Source organism: Delphinus delphis, chromosome X (genome assembly GCF_949987515.2).
Source record: "Delphinus delphis chromosome X, mDelDel1.2, whole genome shotgun sequence".
In the NCBI taxonomy this organism is placed as follows: Eukaryota; Metazoa; Chordata; class Mammalia; order Artiodactyla; family Delphinidae; genus Delphinus; species Delphinus delphis.
The window spans coordinates 47,631,875-47,652,798 of record NC_082704.1 but is presented as its reverse complement, the minus strand read 5'-3'; the positions used below and the strand labels follow the sequence as shown (position 1 = coordinate 47,652,798).

Here is a 20,924-nt window from a genome sequence, read left to right as displayed (position 1 = left end):
AAGAAGAACTACAAAAACAACCAAAAAGCAAGTAACAAAATGGCAATAAGTACATACCTGTCAATAATCACTTTAAATGTCAATGGATGTTCTAAGCAAAAGACATAGGGTGGCTGACTGGTTAAAAAAAAAAAAAAGGCAGGACCCATCTATATGCAGCCTATTGGAGACTCACTTCAGAGTTACAAGCGCACACAGACTGAAAGTGAGGGGATGGAAAAATATATTTCATATAAATAGAAATGACAAGAAATTGGAGGCAGCAATACACATATCAGACACAATAGACTTCAAAACAAAGTCTGTAACAAGACAAAGAAGGGCATTATATAGTGATAAATGGACCAATAAAAGAATAGGATATAACAACTGTTAACATATATACACCCAATATAGGAGCACCTAAATATATAAAGCAAATACTAACAGACATAAAGGGAGAAATTGACAATAATACAATAAAAGTAGGGGACTTTAACACCCGACTTACATCAATGGATAGATCAAAAGACAGAAAATCAATAAAGAAACAATGGTTTTAAATGGCACATTTAGACAGGTGAGACTTAGTAGATAACTACAGGACATTCTATCCAAAAACAGAATCGACATTCTTTTCAAGTGCACATGGAATGTTCTCTAGGATAGATCACATGATAGACCACAAAACACATGTCAGCAAATTAAGAGGATAGAAATTATATTAAGCATTTTTACCAACCTCAATGGTATGAAATTAGAATTTAATAACAGATGAAAAATGAGAAAAGAGTCCCTTAGTACATTGTTGATGGGAATGTGAATTGGTGAAGCCACTGTGGAAAACAGTATGGAGGTTCCTCAAGAAATTAAGAATAGAACTACCATATGATCCAGCAATTCCACTGCTGGATATATCTGAAGAAAATGAAATCACTAATTCCAAAAGATATAGGCACCACAATGATCATAGAAGCATTATTTACAATAGCCAAGATTTAGAAGCAACCAAAATGTCCATCAACAAATGAATGGATAAAGAAGATGTGGTATATATATATATATATATATATATATATATATATATATATATATATATATATATATAAAATGGAATACTAGTCAGACATAAAAATGAATAAAATTTTACTATTTGCCGCAGCTTGTAAGGACTTGGAGGGTATTATGCCAAGTGAAATAAGTCAGCCAGAGAAAGATAAATACTGCATGATATCACTTATAGGTGGAATCTAAGACCCAGAAACCCCACTACTGGGCACATATCCTGAGAAAACCATAATTCAAAAAGACACATGCACCCCAATGGTCATTGCTGCATTATTTACAATAGCCAGGACATGGAAGCAACCTAAATGTCCATCAATAGATGAATGGATAAAGAAGATGTGGTACATATATACAATGGAATATTACTCAGCCATAAAAAGGAATGAAATTGGGTCATTTGTAGAGACGTGCATGGACCTAGAGTCTGTCATACAGAGTGAATTGAAGTAAGTCAGAAAGAGAAAAACAAATAGTGTATATTAATGAATGTATGTGGAATCTAGAAAAATGGTACAGATGAACCTATTTGCAGGACAGGAATAGAGATGCAGACATAGGGAACCAACGTGTGGACATGAGGTGGGGGGAGGGGGGTGGGATGAATTGCGAGACTGGGATTGATGTACTTGCACTGCCATGTGTAAAACAGATAGCTAGTAGGAACTTGCTGCATAACGCAGGGAGCTCAGCTTGATGACCTAGATGGATGGAATGGGGGGTGGTGAGAGGGAGGTCCAAGAGGGAGGGGATATATGTATGCATATAACTGATCCACTTCATTGTACAGCAGAAACTAACACAACATTGTTAAGCAACTCTACTCCAATTTGAAAAAATCAAAAACAGAAACAGACTCTTACCAGTGGGGAGAAGGGTGGAGGGACAATATAGGGGTAGGGGATTTAGAGGTACAAATTACTTTGTATAAAGTAAATAAGCTATAAAGATGTATTGTACAGCACAGGATAATATAACCATGATTTTATAATAACTTTAAATGGAGTATAATCTATACAAATATTGAATCACTATGTTGTATACATGAAACCAATATAATATTATAAATCAACCATACTTCAGTAAAATAAAAGATAAATTTTCTGGATCATTTTTTCCATTCACTCAAAATGTTTCCTTATTTCCAAATTCCTGTGTGACAACCCTTAATTATCATAACATTCTTTCCAGCTGGCCTCAGGCAGGACTGTGAAGGTGCCAATTATCCTGGAGAACTTATATGGGATTCTCCATGAATAAAGAAATAAATTTGCTCATAACTATTCCTGTTACCCTGTCAGGAATTTATAAAAATTATTACATGTTACTGAGTACTTAGAACTATGCCAAAGAATGGTGGGAGGATAAAAGGAAGGGATGGTATGAGAGACAGTCCACAAAAAAAAAGTTTCACATTTACCAACTAATTGTATAACAAACAAGAATGTGCAGAAAATGATTCCAAGACTTTGATCTCTCTGACAAAGATAATAACTTTTCTGCCCTTCCCAAGCTGATAAAGAGTTTCCAGTCATTTTGGGAATAACTTGAAACATCAGGCATTTTCATTCTTTCATGCATAATTTACATGTTTGAATTGTGTATGTTCTTATTGCAGGTATTTTAAGAGGTAGTGAAGTTTGCACATGATTTCCTTCAATGGGTTATCTAGTTAAGAAACTTTTTTCAGCACCTGTGTGCAAAGTATGACATTGAGGATAAAATGATAGATGATTCTTGATATGAACATGTTTTCAAAACTGAGATCAAAGACAGGGAAGATAAACCTAATATCTCTTTTTTTGAGCTAAAATCTTGGTCTTTCAAGTAACAATTAATGTATAAATCCATCATTGAATAAATGGTGCAAGATATCCTTGTCCAACTGAAGTGGTAGTGTATACAAATAAGTGTGTGTATGTGTGTGTGTGTAGTATCTATATCATACAAATATGTATGTTAAATATATCTATATCTATATTGCTCCACCTATATGCTTGTCAGACTAGAAAAACATGGAATAAAAGCTGAATTAGAATTGCTTTGTCTAGCAATCTTCTTTCTCAAAGTTTTAATATTTATTGTGTTTGTATGTGTGTGTGCATCTATGATATATATGTATATAGTATAATATAATATATACCCATCCACCCATATGTCTGTCTGACTAGAATAACATGAACTAAAACATGAAATAAAAGCTGAATTAGAACTGCCGTGTCTAGCAATCTTTCTTAATGTTTATTCTCAGAAAAACTGCAGCCAAGCTCCCTCACTCTTTAATGTAATATGTACCTTGTATTCAATAAATCCACAATTGTCATGCATTTGTGGAGCTACTACCATGTGTCTTTGACTTCTTGGGTGCAGGAAGAGTAGCATGTCCTATATATTCCATATTCTGCCATGCTTATCTTCAACCTGCTTGTCCTTCCCCTGCTTTGTTCTATATAGAAGGAAGCTTGACCATTATAGACTGTTTCCCAGACACCCCAGTGAGTCGGCTTCAGTCTAAGGGAAGTAAAGTTTAGAGACTGGAGGATAGAACAAACAGCAGTTTTTCCTCCATGGCTCCAGCCACTGTCAGTCTTGCCTTAGCTTAGCTTTCACCCAATGAAAGTATCACATCTCTTCAGCCCACCATTAATAGGAACTTCTTTCTACTGCTAATACTTTGGTTGCCTCACTGTCCCCTCTTTGGCTTTTCAGCTCATCCATAATCTGTGCAAACAAACAAACAAAAATCACTTGCATTAAAGCCCATCTGCTTTAAGGTCTCAGGTTTCTCTGTCCTGATTTCATCTTGATTGATTTGATAAGACCAGAGTTTACACACAGACAATGAAGTATTCAGATGATAGGTTGGAGAATAAAGGAAGCTTGCAAAACAAACCACATATTTCAGAGTTTTTACTTTCTTCTGCGTAAAGAGACTCCCCTCATGATCTTGCATTTTAAGAAAATATTAAAGAAGCATAGTCTTCTTGTATATTTTGATAATAGCAACTAAATATTAGTATGAAAAAGTTCTCATCCTTCTTTTAGTTGTGTAGCTTCCTTTCTTCAAATGAGAGAAATCTTTCAATGTATTCATTGGGTGAGATTTAACTGCTTTATTTCACAATAATGAATCAATCAATCCCCACATATTTCTTGAATTTTTGCTGTGGGCAATGCATTGTTGTTGAATAAGGAGAAACAAAAGGCACACAAATGCATGTGCAAGGAAAATGTTGAAGGTGAATAACTAAAATATATCAATCACCATTGCTCTGAAATGTTTACTGATTTCCAAAGCAAAGCACTGGAATTTGAATTTAGAACATTTGATTTGATAAATTTAGTTCTCACAGAGTGGTAAAAATGAATTAACCTATTTTTACAAGCATAGAGAACCCATTACTCACATTCTTAACTACAGCTCCTAAACCATTCCTTATCTTTTTCTTGACAGGTAGGCCACTGACAGTTATCTTTGAATGTCTTTCCTTCTACTCACTTTTTTTTTTATGAGAAAAAACTGAAGCAAAAGAATAAATTTTTAGAGAACTGTAATTTATATCCTGAATCAGAAAATATAGTTTCCTTGATCATAGTATTTTTTTAAATTCTGAGTTTGATTTAAATCTGTCTTAGCCAGCTTCCTGGTGCAGAGTACATGTAATTACCACATATCTAGATTATAGATTATATTTCTTAAAAAGGACCACTATGATTATATACATGTAAGACTATTTTCTGACATACGGCTGCATTTAGCTCACTGAAACAGACAATAAGTGTTATTTTCTGATCTGAAAGTGTTATACACTCTCAATGTAACATGAACTGATGAGACTTGTTTAATAGGATTTAATGTTTGATATTGGACTCTCACAGTTTCTAATTTTATTTCTAAAAGAATAAGCTTATGAAGTGATTTAAATGCAGTAATTACTAATCAAATGTGCTAGAGGGAAAATGTTACAATTTGCAATAGCTTGAAATTATTATTTTCCCTCCATACACATTTGCATTTATAAATTTGAATAACTTTATAATCAAATTAGTTTCTTCATTTGAAAATGCAATAATTCTGTAATAAATTTTAGATAAAAATTCATAATTTGCATACATATTTGAATGAAACCCACCTATCTCATTTTTAAAATGAGAATAGATAGATAAAATTATGTCAAGCAAAGGAAAGCCAAATGAAAAAGCAGATGTTTTCTGGATAAAGGAATAAAAGTTTAACTTTATCCCTTGGTGGAAATGAAAAATTAATTTGGTGAATTAAAGCCCAAGAAATTTGGCAAAAGCTATTTTAATAAAGCACCCAAATCATAATTAAAGGATAATCCTTTTTGAACACAAAGATATTTCTTAGATAAATTTTTTCCTCTAAATTAATCTAATAAAATGAGATGTTTCCTCAAAATGTGATTTCTATTCTACAATCCACTTCCCATGCTTTGATAACTGGGAAAGGTAGAACATTATGTTAACAGTAATATAGATGAAAGTTGATTTTTATCACCACATTTGGGTTCAACTTCTTTTTATTTTGCTATTTGTAATTAGTACAGGGGTTTGGAATAATTTTTATTTGAAATATGAGGTATAATCATAACCAACAGTGAAAAGAAAATTATAATATCAAAATAATAATTATCAAGACTGAGGTAGCATATGGTATTTGTTTTTCCCTTTCAGACTTACTTCACTCTGTATGACAGACGCTAGTTCCGTGTAAGGAATCTAAAAAAAAAATGGTACTGATGAACCTAGTGGCAGGGCAGGAATAAAGACGCAGACATAGAGAACGGACTTGAGGACACGGGGCTGGGGAAGGGGAAGCTGGGGCGAAGTGAGAGTACCCCACCAAATGTAAAATAGCTAGTGGGAAGCAACAGCATAGCACAGGGAGATCAGCTTGGTGCTTTGTGAACACCTAGAGGGGTGGGATAGGGAGGGTGGGAGGGAGGCTCAAGAGGGAGGGGTTATGGAAATATATGTATGCATATGGCTGATTCACTTTGTTGTACAACAGAAATTAAGACAGCATTGTGAAGCAATTATACTCCAATAAAGATGTATTAAAAAAAAAAGAAAAATAAAACTGAGGTAGGTTCCAGTTTGTACTAAAAGGTTCTATATGAAATTTGAACTTTAATTTCACTTTTTCTCTTCTTTTTGTTCTCCAAAGTTTGGAGAATTTCTGTTTTCTGTTGGAAATCATTTATCAGTTTGATGAACACATTCAAGGAAAGCTAACCATAGGGGAGGAGGAGAGGAAGATCTGATTCTTTTGATGCACACATAGTAATACTATCCATCTCTCAGTATATCTGACAGACTCCAAACATTAAATTAACTGAAATGAAAACCTCATTCTGAACTGTGATTTCCCATACATACCAAACAACCTGTGAAACGCCTTAGGTTTTATGTCCAAATCCATTAAACACACTGCAGAGAAAAGTATAGCAAATGCATGGTTGAATATATATGTTCATAGAAAACTTCCTTACTTTGTTAATTTCATAGCTGAATTGATCCCCAGGGTGCAAAGCAAGGCAGTGAGTGTACTAAACGGCCCGGCATAATCGGGAATGAAATTGCATTCTGTATGAAATCACAACATTAGGAAGAAGCTCAAAATCAGAATCATCTTCTATTCTGTGATCTTTCTACTGTTCATGTGAATTTAAGTATGTAGAAATGGAGCTTGTAAGTGATTGCTGCTCAAAGGCAATTCCAGCTGTTAGAGTGATTATGCTTTAGTAAAGACCTGTTTGATGGAAACCTTCTCAAGCATCCCTCCCTTGATTGTTTGTATATTTCTTACGGATCTTTAAGAGTTTCACTGGATCACTAACAGAAGTTATTAAACTCTTCAATTCTTTTGTTATTATCTTCGTACTTTCACAAGTTTCACTGGCATACAGAGAAGGATTTTCATTTTTCTTCTTTCTTGATAAAGGATATACAACTATCTGAAGCAGCAGGAAGTTAATGGCAGTGAACCAGAATAAAACTAAATGTCACCACATCTTACTTTTCTCTAAAACTTTCTAAGTAGAGTAGACATGTGCAGAAAGCTGTAAAATGTGCCCTTTGCTTACAAGAAAAAGATCATTTCTGCGCTAACAAATTGTAATAGGTTACTTATAAATGATCACATCAGTGACTGAAATACAGTACCTTGCGCACTTTAAATATTAGTACAATTACCTTGGCTCTGACCAGTGATTTTTTTTTTTGGCCTGAAAATAAGTACATTAAAGGTTTTGAGAGATTATAAAAGTTAATATAATTCACAAACTAAGTGAAATGAGTCTTAAAGTCAACAAAATAACATTCGTTTTGTCATCTACACAGTTTATCTTTTGAGTCTACATTCTTAATTCTGCATGATCATTAGAATTCTGCATGACCTTCCAATTATTATACTGAAGAGACATACAACAACATTGTGGACTACAACAGACATAATGGGCAGTTGAAAAGTATACATGGAAAGGTTACAAGGGCATGCTCTTTTGTAATATGTTCTTTTGAAAAAAAATTGTAAAGCAGCTGTCACAAAGCCCATCTTAAAACTACATGCATATCGTCAGGTAATGTAAAATTTTCAATCTGAATGTTTTAAAACTACAATGGCAACAGTGGAAGAAGAAGCATGGCTAGGCCAATAGCATCAGTCTCACATTCTATATAATTAGTTTATAGGTTTTTTTTTTAACCTCATTGACTAATTATTTGAAAACTTTCAGAAACCGTTTGTTAGAGACAATTCCTATTCTCATGGAAAATATCCAACTTGCTACTGTTAATAAAATGTCTCAAGATCACCTAAATGAGAAAAGACAACTTATAATTGCCTACACTAGCCATTAGGTTTGCAGCAAATATATTAGGCATCAGGTAATGGATATTGGTTGCTTTCTTTAATGGTAGGCCAATGACAAGCATTCTTATCCAGAAGTCCTAGAACACTCATAAAGAAGTAGTATTTAAACCTAAAATTCGTGCAATTGTGAAAGAGAAGTCTTGATTCTACTAAGTTGGTAGTGGCTAACCTGTACTACAGTTGTTAAAATACAATGTCTGTCCATATTCCCAAAACCTCCTGTAAAAGAAAGAATCTGATACAGAATTGATACATGACAAGATTTCATGAGGTGAAAAAGTACAGCAACAAAGAGATCATCTGGTTATTAGGCAGCATATATAAGATGCCAACTTTATGAGAAAATCACCTGTGTGAAAACAACACACTTTAGTTTGGTGAAATTTTTCTTACAATGTATGGAGATGACTTTTTAATTTTTTATTTTACAATACTTTAAAAAAAATTACAAAAATCTGAGACTGACTTTTCTATTTTTTTCCTCTCCATTATTACAAATAACTCAGGTTCTCATTCTGTTGCTTAGAAGTCATCAGTGATTTCTGATTACCTGTGGAATAAAATCCAATTTTCTTTGTTTTGCATCCATTGCCATTCATATTCTTGACCTAAAGAACTTTTCTAGAATAAACCTTTAATATGCATGACATTATTTTACAAAAATTGGCTAATTGCTGCTCCTCACACAAGTCATTCATCTTTGTCTCTGTGTCATTTTGCTCATGTTTTTCTTTCTGCCTGGAAAGTGTTTCCTCTCCCTTTTCTCCTGGAAATATACCCTCTATCTCATAAGACTCACCCAAATATCACTTCTTCTATAAAGCTTTCTTTGAATACTCCTTTAATCTTATTAATTTATTCAACAAACATTTATTGAGCACTTACCATATGACAGGCACTTGTTCACTGGGGATTCTCCGTGAAAAGAAATACAAGGAGTATGTATATAAGATGAAATTAACCACTTCTTTTTTATTCCCATAAGGTTTTGTTCATGTTAATAATGGATATAACCATCATTGGTGTTTTTTTTCCTTAACTTGAGATATCTGGTTTTCTTTTTTAAATTAATTTTTTTATTGAAGTACAGTCGCTTTACAATGTTGTGTTAGATTCTGCTGTACAGCAAAGTAAATCAGTTATACATATACATATATCTACTCTTTTTTAGATTCATAATCGGTATTTGTTTCTATCTCCTCCACTAGTATGTGAGCCTCCTAGCCAAGTCAGAGAAAGGCATTATTCTTCTTTGGATTCCTACCACATTGGCTTTTGAAGTGCTACCATAATGGCATTCATGTAAAGAACTATTACATTAATGAATAATGATTGATGACAAATACATAAGAGAAGCACATTAGCTTACTTTCTCATAAATTCAGTTAAGCTAATATAGTCTATAAAATCACATACTTCAGATGAAGTGAAAAAATTAAAACAGTATCAATAAGATCATAGGGCCCCTAACTGATAAGTATTCTGTACTAATCTTCTATTCCATAATAGTGCCTGGAATGATTCTTAGCATATCTTAAGGGTTCAATAAAGATATGATTAACTGATGAGAATATTTATGTTCTTAGGAAAGAAACATATCAGGGAAGTAAACTTTTAAGTCAAAGTAAGGAACTTTCTATAGACACCCCACATTTTAAGACTCATCTCCTGAATCCATTTTCCTTCAAAACATTAGGATATATTTACATCAATTTAACTTGAAAAAATATAGCAAATGTGTGACAGGTTTCAGAAAATAGAAAAATGACTTAGACTCTTATGGTACATTTCAAAAAAATGAAAACATTAAGATTTCCAATAAAGCTACTAGTGAAGATTTAAAGAAAAAATGCTATAATTGTTGTAAAAAGAAGGGGGAAAAAGGAGATGTGATATTTTATTCAATAACCAATCATGATTTTCTGAGTTTTAATAATGGTTTCTTGCAAGGCCTTGCTCAACTACCTTATAATTTTTATGGACACAATTATAGATTAAAAATAATAACTCTCCTCCAAAATAAGGCTAATGTACTGCCTATTGTCAGAATTGGAAGGGAATGTCCAGCCATAAAAAGAGAAACAGAGGTGATATAAGTTCTACAATGTGCAAGACATAGAGCAATTGTGCCAGTCAGATAGATATTAAGGGTGTTATTATCCAAAAAACTGACCAGCCAGCCCTCATTGGCATGGATATTATTTTTGTGAAAGTGCCAGAGTATTACTTGCCCTTGGACTACTTTTCATTTACGTTCAAGGACTATAAGCATCCCTCCTCTACCTCCAAAAAGGAGTTGAAGCTTCTGTATCTGGGTGGATACAGAAGTATACTGCACAAAAAAAGTGCAGTTAAATAAATAAACAAAAAGAATTGTGTGTTGGTGTGCAGGTACTGGCCAATGGAACATCTGGAGTGTATGCTGGGAATTAAGTTTTTCCAGGTAGTTTATAGGTTTAGAGTATTATAGAATGTTTAAGTAGTTGTAGTAGATAAATAATTTTGACATAGTAAAAATTGGAATGTAATCTAGATACATCAATCTTCTCTATCTGTTGTTTGGGGTAAAAATGATGCAGTCTGTATCAGAGAGTAAGCTGTCTATATTTTTAACTGAACAGCCAAGTATTTAAGCACTGCATGCAGGAAAAAAATGTATGTGCCATGAAAACATGTAAACAAATATTCCTTCTCAATGCAAACAATTATATCATATAAAAATGATGATTTTTCTATTTCCATTGAAATTATAAGACTTACTGGGGCCTATCCAAACCACATTCTGTCTCATAGCAAATATCATGTTTACATCTCTCTTACCATCTCAGCGTGTTTAACCAGAATAAAAAAGTCTTACAGAAACTCTCTGAAATGTATTGTAGATCTAGGGAAATAAAACCTACTCCTGAAGGCTCAGAAAATATATCCTCCAAAAATTATTTCATACACAGAAGGAGACTGAATAAAAATAAATCTGATTGGCATTACCAGTGATATGTTAGAAAACATGTTCTCCATGAAACAGCAACAGAAACCCATAAAGGTAAGATTAACGTTCTTAAACTGCAAAGAAATGAAAATGAAAACAGTGAGCAATTTATATGGAGATCAGAAAGTGGATATTCAGTTTAACAATTATAGGTATTTCTTAACAACAAATCATAACAATTGACAATAAATATTCAAAGTTAAACTGAAGAGTTTTTTCCCTTAAGTTGAAAACAATCATGTATGTGCAGATTGACAGTCTCGATATTAAAAAAATGAGATCTACATCTAGACATACACTGGAAATGTTTTCAGATTATAAATACAATTTCAAGTTTTTAGAAAATATAACTGATGAAAAATATATAAGCTAAACACATGGAATAGTTGAGCTGGCTTCATACTTCTGTAGAGCATCAAAAAACATAAAACTAAAGAGAAACAGGCATATTTTTTTCTACCTTTTTATCATTTATGTGCCTAAGGCACTCCCATTACTAACATCATTGCTTACATCAAGGGCTGTATAGTTGAAGTCACTTTTTCTCACTTTTAGAGATGAGAATAACAAATATTGAAAGAGTGAAAACTAGAATGCAAATTTTTTTTTTTTTTTTTTTTTTGCGGTACGTGGGCCTCTCACTGTTGTGGCCTCTCCCGTTGCGGAGCACAGGCTCCGGACACGCAGGCTCAGCGGCCATGGCTCACGGGCCCAGCCACTCCGCGGCATGTGGGATCCTCCCGAACCCGGGCACGAACCCACGTCCCCTGCATCGGCAGGCAGACTCTCAACCACTGCGCCACCAGGGAAGCCCAATGCAAATTTTAATTGTGTAATTTAATTGTGTAATTTTAATTGTGTAATATCAGGTTGGTTTTGGACATGTCAGTATAAACTTTTACTGAGGGTACTTAGAATCAATGACTCCCCAGTAGGAATGAACAAAACCAACAATCAGATTTTCACTTACGTATACCATTCTCCACTAAAAGACTCCAGAAATCGTTGGAGGAATGGGCAATTCCAAGTCTGGATCAGGAAGAATACAAGATGATCATGGAATAGCTTTTTGTGCCAGAAAGATAGGAAATACTCAGATGATGAGGACATGTCTAAGGGACACAAGAGGTAGTTTTAATGAATTCCCACTGGCCAAAATTGAGGCAACTTAAGATCAAATTAAATTATTATAATAATGGATAATAATCATTTGAATATTATAGAATCCATGAGTTTATACTGATATAAATGAATAAATAGTTAAATAAATATATGGGGAGGACAGAAAGCTCTTCTTTACATTTGAATGCTAACTAATAAATGTAGAAGGAATTACGGAGTTAGAAAATTATAAAAGAATGTTAAAAATAGTGGGTGGAAACATTCATGTGGAAAAGATATTTACATAGTCTCTAAGTATCCCCCAAATATTACTTATTACTTACAAAGAGAAACATAGTATCTTTACAGTGGAGAAATCTGACAGGACCACTTAGCTAGGTGATCAAAGTTAACATCACCAGCATCCATAATACATGCATCTTGATAAGATGCACTAAAGAGAACACATCATTTCTGGGCCATTCTTGCCCTAAAATGAATAATCTGAATCCTACAATGAAAAAACATCAGACAACACCAAATTGAGGAATATTCTACAAAATGACTACCCTGTGTATTTAATTTTGAGGTCAAGAAACACTAAAAAAGGCTAAATAACTATTCCAGATTGTAGAGTACAAAGCGGACATCACAATTAAACATGAGGTACGATTTTAGATTGGATCTCAGAATGAAAGAAAAACAGATGTAAAGGACATTATTGCAAAAATTGATGACATTTGAATATGGGATGTGAATAGATAATATTATTATATAAAAATTAAATTCCTTGATATTTATAATTTTACTGTGACTATATCTTTTCGCTTAAGATACTTATGATTTACTTAAAGCTAAAGAAGCATGGTGATTACAACTTACTCTCAAATGATTCTAAAAGAGAGAGAGAAGGAGGAGAGGGGAATAATAATGATAAAGAAAATGGGACAAAATATTTTAAAAGATCATGAATGGGCTTCCCTGGTGGCGCAGTGGTTGGGAGTCCGCCTGCCGATGCAGGGGACACAGGTTCGTGCCCTGGTCCGGGAGGATACCGCGGAGCGGCTGGGCCCGTCGTGAGCCATGGCCGCTGAGCCTGCACGTCAGGAGCCTGTGCTCCACAACGGGAGAGGCAGCAACAGTGAGAGGTCCGTGTACCGCAAAAAAAAAAAAAAGATCATGAATTGATTGATTCAGATATATAAATTAATACCTCCCTTGTTATATATATATATATATATATATATATATATATATATATAATATATCATATCTCTTGTTAAATTAAATGGGGAGAACAAAAAATAAATTAGTGAATGAACAAATTAGTTAAAACTACTTTTCAGCAATAACAAATTGCACATTTTAATTATAAGTGATGCAATTCATAATAATACAATGTGAATTTTTTCATGAATATTTTAAGAAAGAATGTACATATCTTGTGCATAATAACAGCAATATATTTTTACTGAGGAACGTCAAAAAAGAGTTTAATAATTGGAGAGGTATACCACATTTATAGTTGCAAAGACCTGATATTGCGTAGATGACAAATTCTCTGAAAATAAATCTATAAATTTAGAATAAGTCCAATAAGAGCCTTGATAAGATTTTAGAACTCAAGAAAATGACTCTGAAGTCAATCTGTAAGAATCACTCAGGACCAAAAATAAAATCGGAAAAAGAGAAGACAGAAGATATATAAGAAGGGTATCCCTATCCAACATTAAAATATAATAACATGAAATGGATTGGAAAATACAGAAGCAGACCAACATATGTCTGCTAATTTAAATATATGAAACCTGGCACTCAAAACTAATGGAGAAAGAATGTTTTCAACACAAAGCGTTAGGTTAGCTGGCTTAACCATTAAGAAAAACATACAATTAATTTCCTATTTCACCCTATACACCTAGGATTTACATTCAGCTGAAACAGCAGTCAGGGGCAGTTCTGATTGATCAGTTCCTATGCATTATTGTTTAATTGTTTTAATGTTTAATTATGCTTGCATTCACCAAATTAATTTCTGGAATGTTTAGTGATGTGAATTTAAAAACTAAATTGAACTCATAAAACACCTAGATGAAGAATGAGGAACACAGGTCTATAATATTAGGGTAAAGGAAGAATATTTGGATCATTATACTATAGGCAAAACTATGATGGAAAAGGCAAACCATAGAGAAATTAAACGAAAAAAATAGCAAGGGGAAAATTAATAACATGTCAAAGAGATAATATTTATGATATATTTTAAAAATTAAACAGAAGTATGAATTCATCCCCAAATAAGTGGTTAAATTGTATTACTAGAAAATTAGTAAAAGAAAAAATTCAAATGACCCACAAATGTGCCTGTATCATTCTGAAAATACACATTGAAAAGTGTAACTCAAAAACATGAAAATCACAGAAAATATAATATTTTTACTCTTCAAGTTGTGAAAAGTGTTTAGCATTTTTCTGTTGCAAATTATATTACAGTTGTTGAGGATATAAGAAGGGTATTTCCAATAATTGCTGCAAGACTGTTAATTGGAGCAGCCATTTAAAAAAAATACCTTCTTTTACCTGGAATATGGATCCGGTACACTTTTGATATGGAGAAATATGTGTGTATTTCTTTTCCAATTCTGGTGTGTGTGTGTGTGTGTGTGTGTGTGAGTGTGTGTGTTAAAACATACATAACATAAAATTTACCATTTTAATCATCTTATATGTTCGGGGCAGTGGCATTAATATATTCGCATTTTTGTGCAAAAATTACCACCATCCAACTCCAGAACATTTTCATCTTCCCAAATTGAAACTCTGTACCTTTTGGAAAATAACTCTCAATTCTCCTCTCTCCAGACATTGACAACCACCACTCAAGTCTCTGTCTCTATGATTTGACTATTCTAGGTACCTCATATAAATGGAATCATAAAATATTGTTTTGTGTCTGTCTTATTTCACTTAGCATAGTGCCTTCAAGTTTCATCCATGTTGCAGCATATGTCAAAATTTATTTCTATTTTAAAGCTGAATAATATTCCATTGTATGTATGTATCACATTTTATTTATCTATTCATCCATCAATGGACATTTGGGTGGTTTCAAGTTTTGTGCTATTGCAAATAATGTTGCTATGAATATGCATGTACACCTATCTCTTCAAGTCCCTGCTTTCAATTTTTGGGTGTGTATAACCAGAAGTGAAAGGATTGGGTCATGTGGTAATTCTATGCTTAATTATTTGAGGAACTGCCATTAATATTTTCCACAGCAACTGTGCCATTTTATATTACAACTAACAATGCTCAAAGATTCTAATTTCTCCACATTCTCACCAATGCCTGTGATGTTCTGGGTTTTTTGTTTGTTTTTTCATATAATAGCCATTCTAACTGGAATAAACTGGTACCTCGCTGACTTTTTGATTTCTATTTCCCTGATTTCTTCTGATGATTAGTGATGTTGGGAATCTTTTCATGAGCTTATTATTTGTATATCTTCTTTGGAATGTCTATTCAAATTCTTTGTTCACTTTTTAATAAGGTTGTTTGATTTTTGTTGTTGAGGTTTTTTTTTTTGTTTTGGTCTTTTTTTAAACATCTTTATTGGAGTATAATTGCTTTACAATGGTGTGTTAGTTTCTGCTTTATAACAAAGTGAATCAGTTATACATATACATATGTCCCCATATCTCTTCCCTCTTGAGTCTCCCTCCCTCCCACCCTCCCTATCCCACTCCTCTAGGTGGTCACAAAGCACCGAGCTGAGTTGAGTTTTAAAAGTTATTTTCTATATTCTGGTTATTAATCCTTTAGCAGATATATGATTTGCAAATATTTTTCTCATTCCATGGGCTGCCCTTTTATTCTGTTATTAGTGTTTCCTAAAGCACAAAAGTTTTAAATTTTGATCTATTTTTCTTTGATGCCTGTACTTTTTGTGTCATATCCAATAAATCATTGCCAAATCAATGTCAAGAAGCTCTTCCCCAATGTTTTCTTCTGAGTGTTATAGTTTTGGTCATATGTTTATGTCTTTGATCCATTTGAGTCAATCTTGTTATATGGTGTAAGGTAAGGGTCTGACATCATTCTTTTGCTTGTGGATATCCATTTTTCCCAACACAATTTCTTAAAAACACGCCGTTTAACTGTTGAGTGTTCATGGCACCATTGTCAAAAATCATTTGACCCTGTATCTGTGTTTATTTCTGGGCTTTCTATTCTACTCCATTGGTTTATAAGTGTATATTTATGCAAGTAAAACACTATGTTGGTTACTGTGGCTTTGTAGTAAATTTTGATATCAGGAAGTGTGAGATGTCCAACTTTATTCTTCATTTTCAAACTTGTTTAGGCAGTTCAGAGTCCCTTGAGGTTCCATATGAATTTTAGGTTGATTTTTTCTATTTGTGTAAAACATATCATTGGTGTTTTGATTGGAATTGAATCTGTTGATTCCTATAGATTAATATCTGTAGGTATTAAAACTTCCATTCAGGAACATGGAATGTCTTTCTATTTGTGTCTTCTTTAATTTCTTTCAGCAATATTTTTTTTAGTTTTCATTGTACAAGTTTCACCTCTTTGGTTAAGTTTATTCCCAAATATATTATTATTTTTGATGATATTAAATGGAATTGTTTTCTTCATTTCATTTTGAATTGTTCATTTTTAGTATATAGAAATGCAACTGATCTTTTTGTGTTAAAGTTCTTGCAGTTTTACTTAGTTCCTCCATTATGTCTAACCATTTAATTTATGGAATCACTAGTGTTTTGTACATATAAATTCACGTCATCTCTGAATGGAAATACTTTTATTCCTTCCATTTCAATTTGGGGGAGTTTTATTTCTTTTTCTTGCCCAATTGTTCTTGCTACAAATTCTGTTATGTTGAATAGAAAAGGTAAAAACATCATCCTTGTCTTGTTTTTAGAGGGAAAGCTTTCAGTCTTTTGCCATTGAGTACGATGTTAGCTGTGGGTTTTTAATCTTATTTTTGCATAATTAATTAATTTTTGGCTCTGTTGAGTCTTTGTTACTGCGTTCGGGCTTTCTCTAGTTGCAGCAAGTGAGGGCTACTCTTCATTGCACTGCACAGGCTTCTCACTGTGGTAGCTTCTCTTGTTGCGGAGCACGGGCTCTAGGTGAGGAGGCTTCAGTAGTTGTGGCTTGCAGGCTCAACAGTTGGGATGCACAGGCTTAGTTACTCTACGGCATGTGGGATCTTCCTGAGCCAGGGCTCGAACCCATGTTCCCTGCATTGGCAGGCAGATTCCCAACCACTGTATCACCAGGGAAGCCTGCTGTGGGTTTTTTACATATGACTTTTTATTATGTTGATATAGTTACTTTCTATTCTTAGTTTGTTGAGTGTTTTTATCATGAAAGAGTGTTGAATTTTGTAAAAATATTTCTTCTGCTTCAATTGAGATGATCATGTGGTTGTTTTCTTTCATTCTGTGAATGTGGTGTATTACTTTGATTTTCATACGTTGAAACATTCTTGCCTTCTGGAACTAAATCCCATTTGATTATGGTATATAATCTTTTTAACATGCTTTGGAATTTGGCTTGTATTTTGTTCAGGGTTTTTGCATGAATATTTATAAGGGATATTGATCTGTTATTTTCTTTTCTTTCATTTATTTGTCTGGATTTGGTATCAGGGTAATTCTGACTTAATAGAATGAGTTAGGAAGTATTCTTTTTTCTCCTTTGATTTTTTGGATGACTATAAGAAATATGGTTGTTAATTCTTCTTTAAATGTTTAGTAGAATTCAATAGTGAAGCTTTCTGTTCCTGGATTTTTGTTGTTGTTGAGAAATTTTTGAATACTTATTCAGAAAAAAAGACTCTCTCCTTGACCAAATTTTAGTCAGGTTCCTCTGAGACCTTTTCTTTACTAAGCCTAACACTTTGCCTATGAGTACTGCAAAACTCTTGGCAGAAACAGCTCCATCCAACCCTCATTCTACCCCTCACACACTGAAAGACTTGACCAAATTGTAAAATGGCTTATATCAGCCCAAGCTCATGTCCCTAGCTTGACTCTAGGTCCCTTAAAAAGTCTGCCTGAGAGAGCTCAATGCTGCAAAAATAATTTACTGTTTTTCCAACTGGAACATGACTATAGGCCCCTGGCTTCCCCTTTATTAAAGCATTTACTTTAGAAAACTTGCAATTGTAAATTCTTTCTCTTTCCCTTTAAGATGTAAATCTACTATAATCCAGAAATGCTTTCTTCAAGGATATAGGAGCCATCCTTTTGAAATGGAATCATTAAGAAAAATAGGGTTCCTATCTCGCAGTCTCTGTACAGGGTAGGAGCCTCACTTCAATAAGTGCCAATTAGCAAACACAGAGGGCCTAATCATATTGACCAATATCCCCCTCTTCAACTCAAACCCCCTTCCATGTCCTTCAGTAGTTTTCCTTTGGTACATCTCAGCATTTAAAAAGCCTCAGTTTTTGTTTCAGTGGAGTTGAATTCAGTTAATACTAACATCTCTCTTCCATCCTACAGTAGCCTGAGTAAAATGTGTCTTGCCAACTTTAACACATGCCTATCTTTCTCTTTGACAATTCAGTCTTTTCACTAAGTATAAGTATATTCAGGATTTTTTTTATCTCTTTATGATTCAATCTTATGTTTTTCTAGGAAGTTGTCCATTCAAGTTATTTAATTTGTTGACTTAACAATTGTTCACAACTCTTATAATCCTATATATTTTTGCGAAATCAGTAGTCATATTTCCACTTTCATTTCTGATTTTTGGCTACTTGTGGCTTCTTTTTCTTAGTCAATTTAAGTAAAGATGTGTAAATTTTGTTGATCATTTTGAAGAACCAATCTCGATTTCATTGATTTTCTCTCTTATTTTTCTACTTGCTACTTTATTTATATCCACTCCAACCTTTATTATTTTTTTCCTTCTTTAAGTCTTGGGTTTAGATTGTTCTTATTCCTTTTGTTAATGGAAACATCACTTTTGTTGACAAGTTAGGGCCACAATAGACAGCTTCACAGAGCAACATAAATAAGACAGTCTCAAGAAAATGTAGTGTAAATTTGCAACAGAAGGTTAATACTTTTCACCCTCATCCTATCCCTCAGCACTCTCCACTCCAACCTTCTCATAATCTTTCTCAAGTGCAACCATGTCCTCCTAGGCCTCAGAAAACTCTCTTTCCTCCATACCCTCACCAATATACCAGTGAACAAAGACGCACTTGGCATACATCAAGTCAAACTTGTTGTCTAGGCAAATCCAGGCCTCAGTAATGGCTATTGTGTTGCTCACAGCTCGTGGTACTTTGGCCAGGTTTCCACTAGATACTGCAATGGGATGCTGGTAATTAGGGTCAACATTGAAGCCAGTGGGGCACTAATCCACAAATTGGATGGTGTACTTGGTCTTGATAGTGGCAATGGAAGCATTGACATCTTTGGAAACCACATCACCACAGTACAACAGGCAGCAAGCCATGTATATGCCATGGTGAAGGTTACATTTCACCATCTGGTTGGCTGGCTCAAGCCATGCATTGGTGGTCTCTGTTATAGTAAGATGTTTTTGGTAGGCTTTCTCAGCAGAGATGATGGGGGCAAATGTAGCTGGAGTTAAGTACATGTGGAGATAGGGAACCAGGATGGTCTGTAATTCTGTCAGATCAACATTCAGTGCTCCATCAAATCTAAGGGAACCAGTGATGGAGGACACAATCAGGCTAATAAGATTATGTATAGGATGGTTAAGGTTAGTTGAGTGCTAACTCAACTAGTTAGTTTAGTTGAGTGCTCAATATCAAGATTTCTACAACTGGTGTCATAGATGACCTCATTGTCTATCATCAAGGCACAATCACAGTGTTCCAGGGTGGTGAGAATGGAATTGTAGGGTTCAACTATAGCTGTGGAAATCTAGGTGGTGGATAAATGGAGAACTCCACCTTGGACATCATGCCATCATCAACAGAGAGACCATTCCATCAGGAGGAAGGTGAACCAAAAACCAGTTCTCCCACCAAAGTTGTGGAAAACCAAGAAGCCCTGAAGACTTATGTACTGTTCAGCCACTTTCAAATTTGGTCCAAGACAAGGTCAGTGATCTCTTTGTCAATGGTGTAGTACCCATGGGCATAGTTATTGTTAGAATCTTCTTTGCCCATGATGAGCCGCTCAGGATGGAAGAGCTGGTGGTAGGTGCCAGTGTGAACTTCATGATGGCCATGAGTTCCAGCTCTAGAAACACTACCCTAATCCCATGTTTGCCAGCATCCATCTCAATGAAGAGAGTGTTAAAAGAGTCATCTCCTCCCCTAATGATCTTGTCATGTGACATCTGGTCACTGGGCTGGACACTATTTTTCAGGAGGTAGAGATCTCAGCAGTCATTGCCAAACTGGACTCCAGTCCAGCCAAATTAGATGGAGATGGATTCACACATGACTGGGATTTGTAGGGCTCTGCAGGGCTGGATGATGCAAGGGGACAGCAACAAGTATCACCCACTGACAAACTACCAAGCAATCTGGGGGAGAAGTAGTGAGAGGCTGTTTGGCTCCAAAGGAACCAATATACCCCTTTCTGGGACACGTGTCTGGAGGGTGGGCATCAGGTCCACCCTGCGCCTCTTTTTGTTGTTGCTTTGCCTTTTCTAGAAAAAAGTTCCAGTTTGTTATTACTTTAAAAAACAAATTTCATTTACATAATTGTTCAAGTAGGCCTATATAGAGGTATTTTATTTTAAAATATATATGTATGCAATTTTTCTCCTACAGTAATTCACTTCAAGAGAAATTTCACTATATCTTTTACAGAGCCCTAAAATGAGAGAGTTAACCATATTCAAATAAACTCCAAGGTATGGGACTGCTTCAGG

At 34.2% G+C, this 20,924-nt stretch overlaps 1 pseudogene; it reads right to left on the bottom strand.

Moving 5' to 3' along the window:
- Nucleotides 1-19,124: 19,124 nt before the first annotated feature.
- On the bottom strand, nt 19,125-20,489 carry LOC132418955 (tubulin alpha-1C chain pseudogene; annotated as a pseudogene).
- Nucleotides 20,490-20,924: the final 435 nt, after the last annotated feature.